Source organism: Meles meles, chromosome 8, assembly GCF_922984935.1.
Source record: "Meles meles chromosome 8, mMelMel3.1 paternal haplotype, whole genome shotgun sequence".
Lineage (NCBI taxonomy): Eukaryota > Metazoa > Chordata > Mammalia > Carnivora > Mustelidae > Meles > Meles meles.
The window spans coordinates 48,713,736-48,733,382 of NC_060073.1; positions in this window are offsets into that span (position 1 = coordinate 48,713,736).

Consider the following 19,647-nt stretch of genomic DNA (forward strand, 5'->3'; position numbering starts at 1 on the left):
TGGGCTGTGGCGAACCCGTGACACATGCGTGGTGCGTGTCTGCACGTGAATTAGTTACTTACGGATGTGTATGTGTGTGGACACATGCCGGTATTGGGGGCAGGGTGCCTATTTATTCACGCTAAAAAATACCCCTGGGTGAGAGCAACGATTATTTCCACCAGGTTGAAGGTCAACTGTGATCAAGATGGAACAGCATAGAAGATACGTGACATAATGTGCAAAGGAAAAAAAAAATGAAAATCTCCAACTATGTGTACATTACAGGTACACAAAAAGTCAATGCAAATCGGGCAGGAAGGCAAGCTAAGAAACTGGTGAGCTGTGATTTGTGAGATGATAAGGTTTAAGGTGAAGTTTTTTCTTATCATGTTTTGACCAGTATCTTTATCTTGGAGATCCATCTCCTGACTGCGGGTGGTCAGCAATGCTGTGACTCTTACTAGCCCATCTAGCTTGATGTTTCTAGAGTTACAGGGGTTGGGGGGTAAGAGACCACCTCATTTGCAGTCAGTAGACCTTGTGCCCACTCTCCTCAAAAAGGTCATTGATACAAACTCCTCCATGCTATCCATCCCACTTTTAGTCAGTAGCCCAAGTAATGCAGCCATCCTTTTGCTAATGCTCCGTTCTTTCCACCATGTCTTGGACCTCCTTGCCTTTGACCCAGCTCCTGACCTCCTGAACGCTCATCACTGAGCCCTCTGCAATTGCTTGTTCCACAGCCACCGAACCACAGGAGATCTCCCACTTTTCCTCCAGTGCTCCTCCCCATTCTCTCATAATGCAGGCCGACTTGTCCTGAGGACAACACATAACTTGTACCCCTCACCAGTCATGGTTGTTCATCTTCCACACCCAGTCCCAGGGCTGGAAGGTGTTGTCGCTGTCCTTGTTCCCAAATGCCATTCCCACAATATTGTTTCTCTGCCCCTGAAGGGCCGTGCCTTTGAGCAACAGTGCTTCCGGGATTCCCCACCATGTTGCCGCCATCTTCCAGCCGCCATTATCCCTTTCATCCACTGAAGATGTGGGCACCTGCCTTACTGCCTGCTTTCACTCTCACATCTCTGCTCTAGACCTGGTTGACGTCAGCATCTGTGTGGATGACTTATCCACCACTGTGGCCTCATCTGTGTCTTTCTTCCCCTTCCCGGTTAAGCTCCTCCCAAGAGTTATCTCTATGACTGTCTCCATTACTCTCACTCCCCTCTCTCCCCTCAGCCATCCCAAGCAGGATGTTGGCCCTGCATGCCACCAAAGCGAATCCAGTTTAGGTCACCCATGACCCTTATGTCCTCAAATCCAAGGGACATCTGTCCAGCCTCATCTTACTTGCCCTCTCCACAGTGACTGACACGGTTGACCATTCACTCCTTCTGGAAACACCCTTCCCTTGGCTTGGAAGATAAACTATTCTCCTGGTTTCTCCGCATCCTCTGCCAGTCTACCCCTCACATTCTCACTATCAGATGCTGATGTCCCTGTCCCCTTTGCTCTCCACAATCTCTTCCTAGGTGATCGTGTCCTTATATGTCCATCTCCACCCTCAGCCTCTCCTTTGAATTCTGGCCCACAAAACCAACTCTTGACCTGATATTTCCGTGTGGAAATCTCCAAGGCAAATTAAACAGGCCCCAAGCCAAATCCTGTCTCCCCAACATGCCTGGTTCTTTTGGTGTTCTCCATCTCACTGTCCACCTAGTCGTACAAGCCAGAAACCTGAGAGTCATTCTTGGTATCTCCTTGTCTTATACACCTTATCTGCAATTTATTGGCAAGGAGTATTTCTTTTCCTTTGTCAAAGTTTCTCAAATCTGTCTACTGCTCTTGATCTCCAACTAATGCCCTAGTTCAAGTCCAGAGTACTATTTGCAAGGCCTATCACTGTAGCTTGGACTATCCTATATTGAATATGAGTCTCTCCAATCATTTTCACAGAGCACCTATAGGCGTCTTTGTGAAATAGTCATCTACGTTACCTCTGCTTAAAACACATGATGACTTTCCACCTTTTTAGGAAATGACAACATCATTAATGTGGTCTACAGGTTTCCTTTCACCTTTCCCTTCATTTTGTTCTTTCTCTCCTTCTAGCCTTCTTTCCCTTCCCCCATTCTCCCCTGTTCCCCTTTGCCCCAGGGCCTTTGCACAGCAGATCCTTTGCCCTGAATGTTCTCCATACCCTTGGCTTAATTAACTTCTACTTACACTTCACATATTATTAGTGCAGACATCCGTTCCTGGGGGAAATCTCCCCTGACCTCCCAACAAGGGCAAATTTCCCTTTAATAAAGTTTCATAACATCATGCATATACTTCTTCATGGCACTAATAGCAATAGACATAGACAGTTATGCATGTCATGATTTGAGTAGTGGCTCTCTCTCACTCTCATTAAAGTTTTGTGGGGGAAGGAATGTCTGATTTTGATCAACATTAGATCTCTAGCACATAACATAGAACAGGAGCACCCAATGTAAAATAATAGCTTTTTTTTAAAAAGTTTTATTTATTTATTTTTTTTGAGAGAGAGCATGAGAGAGGAGAAGGTCAGAGGGAGAAGCAGACTCACCAAGGAGCTGGGATCCCGATGCAGGACTCAATCCTGGAAGTCTGAGATCATGACCTGAGCTGAAGGCAGTCGCTCAACCAACTGAGCCACCCAGGCGCCCCGTAAAATAACAGCTTTAATCATGATTTTTTATAGCCTTATTCTTTTACATAGCAGTTATAACCACTTGCCGCACATGTATTTATTTGTTTCTCATGTACTAAATTGAAAGTTCCACAAGTGCAGAGAATTTGTTACGTATTTATTCCTAACACCTGACACAGTGCCTAGCATGGGGCCGTCACTCCACCAGTATTTTTGCATAAACACTAAGTGCTTAATAAATGTTTGTTGAACGAATAAATGTACTCTGCACAATAACAAAACAACCACCTTCCTCAGCAACAGTATGGTATACAATTAGCCCATCTAGCTATTATGTACTTGCACGCCTATATTTGCCATAAATAAATCCACTACATAAAATTATAATGATAACTACCAAATTTACCAAAATAGCTACCTTATCCTAATTAAGATATTAGTTGAAAATTGACTATATTCAGCAGTAACTTGTTTATTTGCTTATCTACCATTAAAATAATTGCCTCCAGAAAAGGAACTTCAGATAATGATAAACATCCCATTCATAATTGCAGAGTAATATTTTAAGTAACTATTGAGTTATTGCTTGTCTCCAGGGTGTGTTCTCCTTTTCAGAGGCACTGCCAAATTTCCCTTCCAAAGGGTTTTACTAATATTCACAGCCACTGGTGGACAGGGAAATGCACGTTTCTCTCCAACAAAGAATGGGTTTTTAAAGAACAAAAGTGGCCATAGTGAGGGGTGGTTTGAACAGGTGGAACATGGTCGGCAAAGCCAGCAATCTAAGAGCTGAAATCCTAGAGGAGGCCACGGATACCTGCCTTTTTGTCTTGTGCCACAGCAGAGCAGGGAAAAGAGAGGCTCAGGATAAGGCTCCCACCCTCCCAGATTCTCCAAAACCTTACCTTATCTCTTCCTTTGGCAGTGGTTGAAGAAATCTTGGTCACTTGCGCCACCTGCTGTCCAGACTGGGAAATGGCTTGCCGACGTCCATGCCTCCGGAGGATTTTTGTTTCAATTTCTACCCAGTTTTCCTCCCCGTGCTTGACTTTTTTCCTTTCCTCCAAGAGCACACCTTCGGAGATATGGATGGAACAAAGGCCTAGCCTGGGAGGTTGCCTTTAGGAAAAAGGGCCCAGAGCTTCCACCCGTTGTTCTTATTTCTGGCAGTGTTTTAGATGATTGTTTCCAGTCAGCTCTCTGTTAGGCTCTGAGCAGGCCCTCAGGAACAAAGATGAATGAGATGAGATTTCTCTCCCCAAGGATGTCATAGTCTAGTGGGAGTGTCAGGCACGCAAACGAATAATTAAAATGCTGGTCTCATGGCAGAGACAATACGAGCTGCAGGGAAACGTAAAGCGCCCGCGGAATCCACAGAATCTGGAGGGCTTTTGGAGAGGGGACGAGATGTACCTGCGCTCTGAGCCCTGGGCGGAGGCTCGCAGGTGGGAAAGATTACTGTTCGGGGCAGACCAAACTGGCAAGGGTTTCAGCTTGGGTCTGGAGACCGAGGCCCATGTTGGGCACTGCGCTCAGCATGGAGCCCGCTCGCGAGTCTGTCTCCCTCTGCCCCTCCTGCTCCTGCTTTCCTGCTGTCTTTCTAAAATACCCAAATCTTAAAACAAAACAAAACAAAAACGAAACCTGGCAAGTTGCAAAACTGGGGAGGTCAAATATCTACAGACTGTTCTGGGAGCAGCAAAAAGTTGATAACTACTATGAGTAATTTGTTACACTCATTTGGTTTTTGGTTTTTTAGGCTTTTGGTTTAAGGCTTTATTAATTTGTCAGAGAGAGAGAGTAAGCACAAGTGGAAGGAGCAGCGGCCAGCAGAGGGAGAAGCAGGCTCCCTGCTGAGCAAGGAGCCTGATGCAGAACTTGATCCCAGGACCCTGGGATCATGACCTGAGCTGAAGGCAGAGCCTTAACCCATTGAGCCACCCAGGCGTCCACTTTCAGGCTTTTTGAGATGACTTTTTATGTGTATATTTGTGGATGGATACTCATATGTGTCTACGACTTCTTTCCTTTCTCTAAACATATTTTTAGACATCTCTCCATGTTGGTGAATCAAGACCTTATTCTTTTATCGTCTGTATGGTGTTCACTTGTGCTGGTCTGTCCTATCCCTCTTTAGTGGATATTTGAGGTGGTTTGCAGTTTTTTACCTTGTATGTCTCTTTATGGACATGTGCAAGGATTTCCTAGGAGGCATGTTGCTGAGTCAAAGGGTAACTACACTTAAACTTTTAGCTGATATTACTTAATGACCTTTGAAAACGCTTCTACCGATGTATACTCCTCTTATAGTAGCTAAGGTTAGTCACGTAAGCTAGTGAGCCCTTCAAATTTTTCCGGTTTAATCCATGTGCATGTTTTGCTCCCTAAAAGAATGATCCTGACAATAATCCTACAGGCGTGGAGTGACCTGTTTTTCACGTGGCAATAGCCGCCATCCTCTAACGCTACTAGTATTTATAGGAGATGATGAACCGAAGCTCAGAGGAGCTGGGGTCTTGCCCGCAGTGGCCCAGGTAGTGAGGACCAGAACTAGAACTCAGACCTCCAGAATCCTAAAGCTCTCTCTACTACCCCGTTGCTAGGCAACACTTCTTCCTTTTGATTCTTTGCCAGTGCTACTTGTTGCCATGGTGCTGCTGGGACAAGGAACAGTGCGTTTGTCATTAAGCAGTGAGCTAGGATCTTAGCTCCTAGCAGGCAAAGGTCTTTATGCCCCTGTGTATGGGCGGCCAGAGAGGGGCCATGGGATGGATCTGGCTCATTGTCCTGTGTGTTTCATTGGGGGCCGATGTCTGTTTTCACCTCTGTCTACCAGGAACGCCTGGGCAGGAGTGCTATGTCGCCACGAATCAGCATCCAAGTCCAGTGTGTGCCTTCCCTCCTCAGTCTAGAAGGGATAGAGGTGTCCTTGGTAAATAGCGCCACGCTGGCGTCAGACCTGGGTTCAAATCCTGTCTCCGCCACTCTGCTGGGAGTGACTTACATTTCCTGATTCTCGGCTTTCTCATCTGGAGGGAGACCAGTCGTGCTCACCTCGTCAGGTTCTAGATGTGGACTGAATGAGCTCAGGGACACCAGTTACTTAGCTAAATGTCCAACACTCACCAGCGCTTATTAAGCATTCAGTACTATGTAGCTAATGCGAGCACTGTTATGTTTATCACCCACCCACCCAGACCTCTTGGGAGGCTTTGCAGTAGTCAAAGCGGTTCCAAAACATCTCGAGTATTCCATCACTCAATACCAAGCTGCAGGAGTACAAAAGCTCATCGTGTTCTTGTCTTTAAGAACGCTCATAAACAGGTTTTCAAAAGATTTGATGGAGTGAAGTTCTGTGCCTCAGAAACGCATTATCGGCCCCAGGAATGAGTCATCTGTAGTAGGAGGAAAAGTGAAACTGTTTTCCAAAGACGGCACAATGGAAATTGCACAATTCAAATGACTGCAATTGCCTTTTCAGCTGAATCCAGGGAAATTTTTTCTTTCATTCACTTGACTTTTTGAACGCCTATTATGTCAGGCTCCAAGCAAAGGGTGGAAAGATGAATAGAACATGGCCCTTGCCCCAGGGAGCTCGGGGATTAGCAGGGGAGACAGGCATTTAAAATAATTATAGCAATGTGATAGCTGCCGGTGATGGGGTTTGGGGCTGGTGCCGCGGGGGGGGGGGGGGGGGGGGCAGAGCAGGGAGCCCTTACGGGGCTGGGGTGGGCTGGGGGAGTGTCAAGAAAACCTTCCCAGAGCTGGAAGTGGCTGAGCAGTCAGACAGGGGGCAAAGGCACTCAGTGGGGGAACACGAAGGGGAAGCAGGAGAGAGAGTGGCGTGTTCGGACCCGGGCACAGGCTGCATGCAGGGTGTGCTGGGGACAGAGGTGCGAGAGGCAAGCCTCTTCACCTCATGTCTGTGCTGTGGTCAGGCTTCCTGCACCATGGAACTCCCACCTCCTAGACACTCTCCTTGCCCACTCCCCTTCTTGTAGTGCTCACCATTCTAGATCTGAGCCCCCTGTTCTAACCTCTGCTGGTGCACCCCTCCCATCAGCACGGAACCCAATTTTGGTTCCGAATATGAACCTTTGATGAAGGAACGGCCTCGTGTTTTCAGGTAAGGCAGAGCAAATGGCGTTGCCGGCCTGTGGCTGGCCTGGGAGGGAAAGACACCAGCCATCCACACCTGTGGCTTCCAGGGGGTCGCAGCTGCACCTGGGGGCGAGGTGCCATTTTTGGCTCTCCCAGCCCTCGTTAGGAGGAGATACCAAGTTGCCTTTTATCAGTTCTCCTGTGACATCGAATAAGCCAGCGAGTCCACAAAGCTGTCCTTGCTGGCATGGGGCTCCTCCTTGGAATGATCCCGTCTTCTCAGTGGGCACAGCTCCAGGAAGGATTCTGGACACATCCACAATGAACTGTCTCAGAACGACAAGGAGGACAGATGCCAGTGTGTGGCTGCTGGCCACCTGGATACCACCCTGAATGAACCTGCCCTGGCAGCCCCAGGCCGTGGACCACAGAACTCGCAGAAACACTGTGCCCAGGGACTAGGGTACCAAGGTCACCTCCTGGAGTGGTGCGACGCAGCCTCTCCACCCCAAGGTCTGGGGCTGGGCCCAGCAGGGCTAGGAAGGTACATATGCGTGTGCATGTGGGCAGAGTGGGGAGAGGAGCAGAAGAATACAGCCGCACCACATATGCCCCCCTCCCCCCGCCGCCGATGGTGCCTGCATGGTCAGGCTTCGGGACATCAACGACTGTGGTGAGCAGACTTCATGTTCTAACACCTGCATTTCCAGCCCACTGCAGATTGCTTTCGAATTCTGTTGAGTCTGGATGGACTCAACGCATGAAGTTTATCACAATCAGCCGTGTATTTAACCTTGGCTGGATGGAGGCTTGGCTCTCGTCTCCCTCCTGGAGCTCCTAGTCTAGCACAAGATGAGATGAACTGAGGAACTCCCCTACCCCTCCCTCACTATGCACAGAAATGCTTACTGCTAGTAACCTACTACTGTTTTCCTGAATGTATCCGTGGATAGTGTTGGTGAACCCTAAGCTCCCACTGTCTTACGCTTTGGAAACTGCCCTGTTAGGCAATTGTGTGGCGGGGGAGTGAAAAGAAGCCCAGGAATCCCATTGCACAGACTGGAAGGAGATCAGGGAAACTCCATGGTAGCCCCTCTGCTGCCTACCGTAGGATCATGGGCCAATGGCCAGAGTGTCCATATTCTCAAACAGATCTAACAATAGTGCCTATTTTAAGGTTGTTTCCAAAATTACTGAGATAAAACACACATAAAATACTCAGCACTCCACTTGCGTAAGTCAGCTCTCAGGAATATTAGCTATGATGGTAATGCTTTACTTTTACGGACAAAGCATTTCTAAGAAGGCGAGCACTTAGAAGAAGGGAGTCAAACACAAACACGGTCTGGGGCAGTGGCCATCACTACCGAGCACAATCTGGGCTAGGCGTGACTAACCAGATACACCCCTAGCCCCATCTTTGATTTTTAAAATGTGCAGATTCCAGTGAAGACTTCTTCAAAAAAAAAAAAAAAAAAAAAAAAAAAAAGCCAGGAGTGGAGTCATTGTGGTCGGCATTTCTCAACCATCTGAGAAATAACGGGTCAGACCAAACCTTGCTTTTCCATTCAAGTCCTGAGCTAAGGTCAGCGACCCCACGGCGACCGGCCAGCCAGGGTGGAGAACATCGGTCTTTGCATGCACTCTTTTCTTCATGGGAAGACCCCACAGCTGTGGAAATTCTGACCATAAATTTAGCCCTGCACTAATAGGACAGAAGGAAAATGGGAAGGTATACCTTATTTCCTGTCTGAGATCTAAGCAAAAGGCTTTTATTTTAAGGTCCTGAAGGTCAAGAAAGCTTTCTTTGCACCACTCCTGGGTTGGAAGGGTTGGAGGTTGTGTTCTTCCTGCTTCCAGGACAGTTATGCTCGATTGTCTGTTGGCAGCTGACCACCATTCACCATTTTAGCTAGGAAGCCTAGGTCCTAGAATATTCCAGAATCCCCTGCCAGGGTTCTGTGTCTGATTCTGCTCATCAGAGGTACTTGCGCAAGATTTGGAATGTGGAAAGTAGGTGGAGGCCATTGTGTTATTCCTCTGGCAGTGACAAGCAGGCGTGTGTGTGGCTTTTGCAGATGTGAGGCATTTCAGAGGTCCAGGCTTGCCTCTGGGGATCACTGACCCTGGGGCTGCAGCCAGCTGGATGATTGCTGGTTTCCTCGGCCTGCTGCGATTTCCTGCTTCTGAGACCCAGAAGGAAGTCTCTGAGCCAGCCATGGCTTCCCCTGACTTTTTTGTTTCTTTGGTCCCTTTCGACTGTTCCGCAAGCATCAAATTCTCTGGACAGAATCCCTTCTGCTTAAAATATCCAGAAAGATATTTCTGGTTCCCTAACCAGTAGAAAGTGACTAGCTTGAAACGTCTTACTGGCTGGACTGAGAATTTGGGATTTAGGGTTTTTTCCCCCCTGTGTTATTGAGTGCTTGCTAAAGAAGTTCAGGCAAATGAATGATCCTTGAGCCTTATTTCTGGTCCAATGACCTAAACCTGTGCTTTATTTCCAGGAAGTAAAAACAGAAACCCAAAGATAGATCCTCAGGCTTTCTATCAGTTTAAAAACATGTTTTAAATCTGTAAATACCCATGAGTTACTATGATTTGATAATCATCGCATCCAACCCACCACTAATATCCTTTTGGGAAAAAGCCTAATTTAATTTTATGCATAAAGACCATTATAAATGCATTACCAGGTACAGAAATGAAAGAAAAAGCACACCCATATTGAAGCATCCTGACAAATCAAGTTGTTTTGATTTTCTTGTTCCTGCTTGTCTTATCCACAGGCATAAGTAATTTTATGTATTACTAACGATCGCACTAAGTATTGTGAAAACACAATTTATGATCCACGTTTTGCACTTAAGAGTGCATTAATAAAATTTCCATCTTGTTATGTAGACTTCCTAACTGTCATGTTTAATTACTTCGTTACCTTTAGTTGAGTGGATTGATCATAATTTACTAACCTTTTCCCCCATGGCTGAATATTTAGGCAGGTTCTAATTATTTTGTTAGTACGCTTACTGCTTCAATGAACATCTTTCTGCTTCTGTTGATTAATCTTCTCAGGAAAAATTCCCACGAGTAGAATTTCCAGGCCAGGAAGCCTCATTTACACGTCTGGAACGGATTTCCACTCTCATCTCACCTCATCGCCCTAGATTTTATGCTCAATTAGTTACCTGAATAGGCCAGAAGGAAAAATGGGAGGAGTTGGAGAGCCTGGAGTTCTTCTAAAGCTAAGCAGAGACTGGGAAGAGACTCCAGGATCCGGAAAGACACAGATGTCACTGCAGTCTCTGAATTAGTCAGAAGCAGAGACAAACACCCCCAAACATTTTACATAATGAATATGTTAATTTCTCACGCAGGGATTGGCAGGGCCAGGGACCTCCAGAGTTACTCAGGCTGTTCCACACGCTGCCAGGGCGGTTGGCACCCTCTTCGTGCAGCCAGCAGATGGAGCAAGAGAGCGAGAATCACGTAGGGGAGTCTTCAGAGACAGCCCCTGGGAGTGGTCTCCGTTCTGCTCACAGTCCCATTGTTCAAGTCACAAGGCTTCACTTAACTGCAAGGCAGGCTGGGAAGTGTAGTTCCGGTGTATGCCCAGGAGGAAGCGGGGCGTGCAGATACTGATGTGTACAAGCAGTCTCTGCCAGAGCCCTTTTCAAACTTTAGCCAAACAAGCTTGAGTACAGAAAGGGCCAGCATCAGAGAGCAGTGCACACGCTTTACACGCAGGATAATGCAAACAGAATGTTCCTCTCCAGAGGCTGGCAGGGCGGTGTTTTGTTTTTGTTTTTGTTTTAATGAATAAATTGATTTTATCCTCATTTTTAAAAAGTTTTATTTCATCAAGTCTTTTTTATTAGTTTCAGGTACAATACACAGTTCTATACATTACTCAGAGCTCATCACAGCAAGTGCCCTCCTTCATCCCCATCACCTGTTTCACCCATCCCCCCCACCCACCTCCCCTCTGGTGGCCATCAGTTTGTTCTCTACAGTTCAGAGTCTATTTCTTGTTTTTTCCCTCTCTCTTTTTTTCCTATGCTCGTTTGGTTTCTTAAATTCCACATATGAGTGAAATCATATGGTATTTATCTTTCTCTGACTGACTTATTTCACTTAGCATTATAGTCTCTAGCTCCATCCATGTTGGTGCAAATGGCAAGATTTCATTCTTTTTTATGGTTGAGTAATGTTCCGTTATATATGTATGTATATAGATATATAGATATATCTATATATCTCTATCTATCTTTAGATATATATCTCACATCCTCTTTATCCATTTATCTATTGATGGACACTTAGGTTGCTTCCATAGTTTGGCTATTGTCAATAATGCTGCAATAAACATAAGGGTGCATATAATCCTTTCCAATTAGTGTTTTTGTGGTTTTTGGGTAAATACCCAGTAGTGTGGTTACCGGATTGTAGGGTAGTTCTATTTTTAACTTTTAAAGGAAAATCCACGCACACTGTTTCCACAGCTGCACCAGTTTGCATTCCCACCAACAGTGTACAAGTGTTCCCCTATCTGCACATCGTCCCCAATACTTGTTGCTTCTTATGTTGTTGACTTAGCCATTCTGACAGGTGTGAGGGGATAGCTCATCATCGTTTTGATTTGCCTTTCCCTGGTGATGAGCAATGTAAAGTGTCTTCTCATGAGTCTGTTGGCCACCTGTATGTCTTCTTTGGAGAAATGTCTGTTCATGTCTTCTGCCCATTTTTAAATTGGATTATTTATTTTTTGGCTGTTGAGTAGCAGTGATGTGTTGAGATGCAGTGATAAATGCTATTTATCAGCTACGTCATTTGCAAATATCCTCTCCCATTCCGTAGGTTGTCTTTTAGTTTTGGTGGTTGTTTCCTTCACTGTGCAGAAGCCTTTTATTTTGATGTAGTCCCAATAGTTTATTTTTGCTTTTGCTTCCCTTGTCTCAGGAGACATATCTAGAAAAATGTTGCTATAACCAACGCCAGAGAAAGTACTGCCTGTGCTCTCTTCCAGGACTTTTATGGTTTCGGGTCTCCCTTTAGGTCTTTAATCCATTTTGCGTTCATGTTTGTGTATGGTGTAAGAAAGTCGTCCAGTTTCATTCCTCTGCATATAGGTGTCCACTTTCCCTATACCATTTGTTGAAAAGACCGCCGTTTTCCCATTCCATATTCTTGCCTCTTGTGTTGATGGATGCTGGTGGTTTTAAGCAATGGCTACAGGGTCACACAGATCCTGTGATTCCCCCCCCCCCCCCCATAGTCAACACAGGAAGAGGAACAAAGGAGTCACTTTTGACTCTTCCCTGGATTTCAGGGGAAGCAGACACTAGTAATATTATTCGCTAACCTCCTACTCCTTTTCCTTCCCTAGCTACAGCCTGGTTCCTTCAGCTCTTAAACTTCATCAGCTCATTCTGGCTCCAGGTCTTTGGTCTCATGTTTCCAGTGTCCTCAACTCAGACCTTCCTTCTTTATTTATTCAACATTTATTAAGTGCTGGTCATTGTGTTAAGAACTTTGTAAATGTAATGGGAAGAAAAACATATTGCTGTAATTTGAGCTTGTCATCCTAAAATGGTGCCAGAAACCCACTAAGGGGTAAACACTTTTTGTTCTGGATGCACCTTAATGGATTTGTTTGGCTATAAATGCAGAAGCTTTGCAGAGCAGAATCAAACGGGAAGAGCTTTAGCAACAAATGGAAACTGGGCGGGGTTGGGAGAGAGAAAAGATTGCTCTGGGAAAAGGAAAGAGTTTAAGGAGAACTTGGAGCTGTTTTTTGGTGGGTCCTCAAGAAGTTACTGGAGATAAATGTTTCTGCCCTGGCTGTGCTTTAAAATTACCTGGGGCGGGTGGGGAGCGTGCCTGGGTGGCTCAGTGGGTTAAAGTCTCTGCCTTCCGCTCAGGTTATGATCCCAGGGTCCTGGGATCGAGCCCCGCATCGGGCTCTCTGCTTAGCAGGGGGCCTGCTTCCCCCTCTCTCTCTCTGCCTGCCTCTCTGCCTGTGATCTCTGTCTGTCAAATAAATAAAATCTTAAAAAAGCCAAACCTTTAAAAAATAAAATAAAATTACCTGGGGGACTTCGACTTCTAAGGCTTTAAAAAATAAATTTAAAAACTTGAAATCTAGTGAATTTACAGAAAATTATACAAATCATATATGTGTACAGCCTGCTGGGTGTTCACAAAGTCAACATACCTGTGTAATCATTACTCAGATAAAGAACATAAATATTACCAGTATCCAGAAGTCACCTTCCTGTCCCCTCCTGGCACAACCCTATTACTCCAAGATAGCCACTATTCCCACCTCTAACACTATAGTTTAGTTTTGCCTGCTTTTGAATTTTATAAAAATGAAATAGTAAACTATGTATACATTCTTATTGGACTTCTTTTTTCCAACATTATTTTTGTGAGATTCAGCCACATCGATGCAAGTAGCATTTTTATGCATGTACAGCATGAATCTAGCAAGAATGTGTAGTATGGCTATTCCTCAATATTTTCGTCCACATCTGTGTCGTTTCCAATGTTGGCTATTTTTCATATTGCTGTTTGAACCCTTTTTAAAAATGCTTAAATTGCAGAAAAATATATATAACCTAGAAATTGCCAGTGTAACCATTCGAAGCATATAATTCAGTGGCATTAATTACGTTCACTATCTACTATCTACTTCCAGAATATTCTTTCTTTATAACGACTTTATAGAGATTAATTCACATACCATACAATTAACCTATTTAAAGTGTGAACTTTAGTCATTTTCAGAGTATTCACAGAGTTGTGAATCATTCCCACAACCAATTTTAGAGCATTTTTATCACCCCCCAAAGCAGTCGCTCTCCGTTTCTGCCTATCACCCCCTCCCCCAACCCACATATCTGCCCTAGGCCACCACTAACCTACTCCTCTTCTCTATAGATGTATAAATGTTTCTATTCTGGACATTTCATATAAATAGAATTATATATGGTTAGGTCCTTTGTGACTGGCTTCTTTCATTTCATGGAACATTCTCAGGTTCACCTACGCTGTAGCGTGCCTCCGTACTTCCTTTTTATCACTGAATCATATTCCATTGGATGGATAGAAACACTGTATTTATTCGTCTGTCAGTTGATAGACATTTTACAGATGTACATGATAGGATCTTGAAAGTCAGTTTGTTCTGTAACAATAGATTTTAAAAAACAGCCCTCCCCCCACCCCACCACGTTCACACCTGTCCCCAGGGATCTGCAGAGAGAGAACATCCTTGGAAGAAGTCGGGCTGGGGGCACTTTGAAGACTAAATTTGGAGCCGTGTAGGGAGCTGTGGCTTCTTTAGTGAAAAACGGCCAAACTGGGGTCTGTGGTCAGCTCAGGGAGTCGGCTGGAAGTGCGGTCAGCGTCTCTGCATGTATCCCTTATCCCTCACTATTGCCGTAAGCTTGTTCCATCAGCCATGCTATGAAGCCACGGCAAATGCTCTCCATGCAGGCAAGCCAGGATCTTCTTGAATGTCACCCAAGAGAAGGATGTCTGCCTGTGACACATAACCTTGCTGACACCCCTGTGGTACCTGCAGGCCCTTTAAAACAAAGGTTGGTTTTCTTAACAGGCTGAAGGGTGGTTGTAGCTTGGAAAAAACCTGAAACCCAGCACACATACTTGGGGGAGATGAGATGGCGGAGGACCACATTCCCATTATATAGATGGGAAAACGGATGTTTAGCGTGGTTAAAGGATTAGATCGAAATCACAAGGATAGAAAGTGATGGATCGGTTGCTTTGAGTACCAACCCTATGTCTTTAGGCCATCCACCACGCCACCTGACGAGTTAGTGGTACAGGTAGAGGAAGGCCCCTATACTCTAAATTTTTCACACGGCCCAGTGCAAATCTACTTTAAGCCCATCTCCACACCGCTGTGTGCTATTTTTTTTTAAAGATGTTATTTATTTATTTGACAGAGAGAGATCAAAAGTAGGCAGAAAGGCGGGCAGAGAAAGAGAGAGGTTCGGGAAGCAGGCTCCCTGCAGAGCAGAGAGCCCGACGTGGGGCTCGATCCCAGCACCCTGAGACCATGACCCGAGCCGAAAGCAGAGGCTTAACCCACTGAGCCACCCAGGCACCCCTGCTGTGTGGTTTTTGAGGCTGACCTTTGTGGATTGCATCAGAGGGCTCCTTGGGTTTCTGGCTTCTAGCTGTGTTTGGCCAGTGCCAGAGGCCGAGGGCAGGAAGGGAGTGTGGATGGGTTACTCATTCCCCTGAGTCTCCTTCTGCCAGGCCTGGACTGGCTGAATCTCTAGGCGGGTAGCTACAGCTCTGCTCCCATGTCCCTTTCCTACAGTATTCTCTCTGGGTCTGCAACGTCTCCTTCCCTTGTCCCTTTAGCCTGCCATGGCAATGCTCCCCCCCCCCCCCCCCCACTCCAGGGCACTTCACCATGTTTGTGGTTTCCTTTAACTCTCCTCAATGATCCCTTCCCTCACTCTCTTTATTCAACCTGTTGGGTGGAGGGTAACATCCGCTCTTTCTTGGGACCTGAACAATCCTACCAACAGCCTCTGTGCTCACTCAACTTGGCCCGGCCCTGGGATTGGGCGAGATTGAAAATTGGAGGAAGAAAAGAAAGGGAGGGACCAGATTTCCAACCAGGACATAGAATTTGCTCTGCTGTCCAAAAGCCTGACCAGCAGCTCCTCGGTGGGTCTCCAGCCCCACCACCGGGTCCTTGCTCTGCACCCTTCTGTCCCCACACGGCTGCAGCCTCTGCCCACCCCTGCTAGCACCGGCCCAGAGCTGAGGAGTCCCTGCTGTTCCTGCTCAGCAGGTGTGGGAGGGGGACAGAAGACCCAGGAGACCCAAGGTCTGGTTGGAAACTGGGGTCGGGTGGGTTTTTCCAGAAACTCTCTGCATATACTTCGGTCACAACCGTGTGGTATTTTGGATATTTTCAATCAAGAATAATGTTCAAAAGTAAATGAATTTTGTGGTGGCTGGGACCTAACATTGTTCCCAGGGTGACATGTTCCAAATACATGCCAGCCAAGTACCAAAGACAAAAAAAGTCCTCATTTACCAGGTGAAGACAGAACACAGGTAACTGATGCCCTTGCCATTTACACCAACTCAACGCGGGATCCTCAAGTTTCCTAAATCACACCAAAGCTGCCCCAACTCTTCTTTCTCTCCCTCTCTCCCTTCCGAGGAGACCTCCCAGCCACTCTTTGACAGCCATTTAGGGACGAGTGGCGTGGGCCCATCAGTCAGATGATGAACTCTGCCCTGGTGACCTCGGTCAGACTTTGCTACTTCTCCTCTGGCGATCTAGCCGTGGCTGGAAGAGCAGTGCTTGGAGGCTGCCTGGTTTCTGTCTTCTTTAGTTCTGCTGAACTCCTCCAGCAACACCAGTCCCCAGTAGTTAAACATTCATGCCCTGTGACGTCAGATGTGCCTTCTAAGTGGCCCTGGCCCCGTGATGCAATTCACGGGCAGCACTTTGGGCCCGTGGTCTGCACATATTCAAGAAGATCCTGGCTTGCCTGCATGGAGAGCATTTGCCGTGGCTTCATAGCATGGCTGATGGAACAAGCTTACGGCAATAGTGAGGGATAAGGGATACATGCAGAGACGCTGACCGCACTTCCAGCCGACTCCCTGAGCTGACGGGGAAGGGGAACACAGGACTAGAAGGCCGATTGCAAAGTCCCAAACAAAGGTGCTTCAAGTCAGCATTTGAATGGCCATCTTGTCTTTAGTGTACGTTGTGATCGATTTTGTGTTTGAACGTGTGTCTGAAATGGCTCTCTGAAATGAGAACGGGTATCTATAAATATATGGGTATGTCTGCTTCATAAATTGTCAGGTTATAAGCAAGTTGGAGGCACCGTGGCACAGAGGAAAAACTGTTAGCTTTCTCACCAGACAGCCAGAGTTACCATCTAGGAACTTTAACTGGTCTGCTGTGTGTCCCTGGCAAGGTTACTTAACCTCTCTGAGCATGTTTCCTCAACTGTGAAGTAGAAATCACAACACTTTACTTATATCACGAGGCTATAGGAAGTATTGGACGCGTCAAGCACATAAAGCGTCTACGCATTGCCCGGCATTGTTGAAGGTGTTTGTAAATGGTAGACAATACAGTTAGGATGTCCTCTAAAACATAAAATCAATCTGTGGATATTGGCTACGTTGACTGTGAAGAACAGTAGAGGGCAGACTTTACAAGGTTATTTGCTGTCTTTCAACTCCTGTTCCAAGAGGCAAGCCAGAATTCCAGAAATGACTTTCTTAAATGCTTTGGCTGAAAGATGCTTCTATTGCTACTTATAATTTCTTCACAGACCCTGGGGCTCTCTTGTTTTGCAAGGATCCCAAAGGGGAACATGGGGCAATATTTAACCAACAACTTTCATCACCAGGACGTGTCCGCCTGGTCTCCGGGTTCCAGTGGAGCATTTTTGACGGGTTACTCAGACCACTTTTCTGCCTTTCATAGATTTAATGATAAATCGAGGAAATAAAAGATGCCGACTTTATTTCAAATTGCATCATGTCAAAATAGCGTGAAGTTTGTGACTAGAATCCTCATGGGATACAGAAAGCCAACTGGCTGCTGACTGGAGATCAGGGTACATTTAATTCACAATTGGGATTGTGGTGGGTGTGAATTCCATTCCATGACGAGAGAATAAATGGGCATTTAATAAATATCTGTGGAAATCAGGAGATGTTCTGAAGTATGAATGTTTGTTTCATTGTACCCTGCCACCCTCAGTGTCTGAGGGAATTAGCTTCACTCATCCTTCACAGCCCTAAGTGATTCGGTCGCTTGACCTTTTTAATAATTTGGAGACAAAAAAATGGCATCTCAAGTTGCTTACAACTGATTTTCTTTGGTTCCTGGAGATGAACCAAAAAATCTCTCCCCCTGCAGATTTGAACATTTTTTTAAAAAAAGATTTTATTTATTTATTTATTTGTCAGAGAGAGAGAGAGAGAGAGCACAAGTAGGCAGAGTGGTAGGCAGAGGCAGAGAGAGAAGCAGGCTCCCTGCCGAGCAAGGAGCCTCATGCGGGACTCAATCCCAGGACCCTGGGATCATGACCTGAGCTGAAGGCAGAGACTTTAACCCACTGAGCCACCCAGGCATCCCAGATTTGAACATTTTTGAATACTAACCACGTGCTATGTGATATGCTAGGAAAATGACAGGCAGAGAGAATTGGGTCATGTATGTTTTCCAAGAATGATAGCAATGATGTACAATGAACCTCTTGAAGAAGTTAAGGAAAACAAACAAACAAACAAACAAACCATCAGTACTCAAATAGAAGATTGAGCCAAAGATACGGTCATTGACCAAAGATTGATCTAGATATGATCAGATGTTTCTCCTTTTGTCCTATGATAAACAATGTTGTTATAGGACAGAAAGGCTAAATTGCATTTTTATATATGGTTCTATCCCCCCAAGTTATGTAATCCAACACTGCACACCCTGCTTCTCTCTCCCCCACTTCTCCCTTACCCCCTAACCCCCTCCCCCTCGCCCCAGCAGCAGGTGCAGAGGACAGCCATTTTGCTTTGCTGAGCTGGGAGCTTTGAACCTGAAGGTAGCGGAGCAGTTTCCTAAGCAGGTGGTTGGAGTTGCCCCGAGGGCACAAATATCAGAGAAGGGGGTTGTGAGAGAAGAAAAACGAGTGAGTTGAGTTTTGGAAAGACGGAGAAAGAGGATTAGAGAGGATTTGAAGACAGTTTTGATGTCTAAACCAGGGCTGCACACACTGGTTGTGGGCTATTTGTTGTCTGTCTGGGCTGCACTAATTGCAACAATTGAGAGCAAGCATTTAGAAACTTGAATAGAAATTTGACATTGCTGCGAGACCCAGTGTCTTGTTGAGCAAGGGTAAGCCACATGCTAGTCTCTCGCAGAAGGGCCACATGACAGTGCTCAATATTCCAAGGGTATTTTATCAACTGTGACTCAAAAGTGCATAAAAATTGGAGAAAAATGAAAGATTATAAAAATGAACTCTTAGTGTTTCTGAACTATTAGAAGTCATTTGAGCCAACTTTTAAAAGATGTGAATTGGGTAACCAGACTTGCGTATTCATCTGATATTTTGACAATTTCGGTCATCGTGATACTCTCATGCAGGGAGATAATGCAGCAAATTTTTTTCAATGGTAGATCAGATTGAGGGGTATTAAAAAAAAAAGTTAGAAGCTTGGAAGAACAGTTTCCACTGATTGTTAGAGCATGTTTCATGTAATTACACCGATCCACCGAGGGCTGATCTGTTACTGCACATTTGTGAAAAGTTATCACTTGAATACTTGTCAAATCTGAAAGTATGTTTCCAAATGTTACTTTCTATCAAGTGAAGGCCTCTGCAAAGACAATGCACAGATTTTTAAATTTAACCTCAACTCTAAAGGATTCATTGGAGATGGCAACTGTTGAAGATGGCAACTGTTGAAGGACTCTTTTTTTTTTTTTTTAATATTTTATTTATTTGACAGAGAGAAATCACAAGCAGGCAGAGAGGCAGGCAGAGAGAGAGGAGGAAGCAGGCTCCCTGCGGAGCAGAGAGCCCGATGCGGGGCTCGATCCCAGGACCCTGAGATCATGACCTGAGCCAAAGGCAGAGGCTTTAACCCACTGAGCCACCCAGGCGCCCCTGTTGAAGGACTCTTGAAGATGAATTTTGAAAATACATCTTTGCTTACCTAATTTGGCGTGAAGTTAGAAAGGAGTATCAGGTGCTTCCTGAAACCGCCTTACATCTCTTCCCCCATATTGTCAGCAGACCCTGGCAGAACGATTTCTCTAGTACGAGTGCTAGAAAAACAAAATATGGAAAGAGTTTAGGTACACA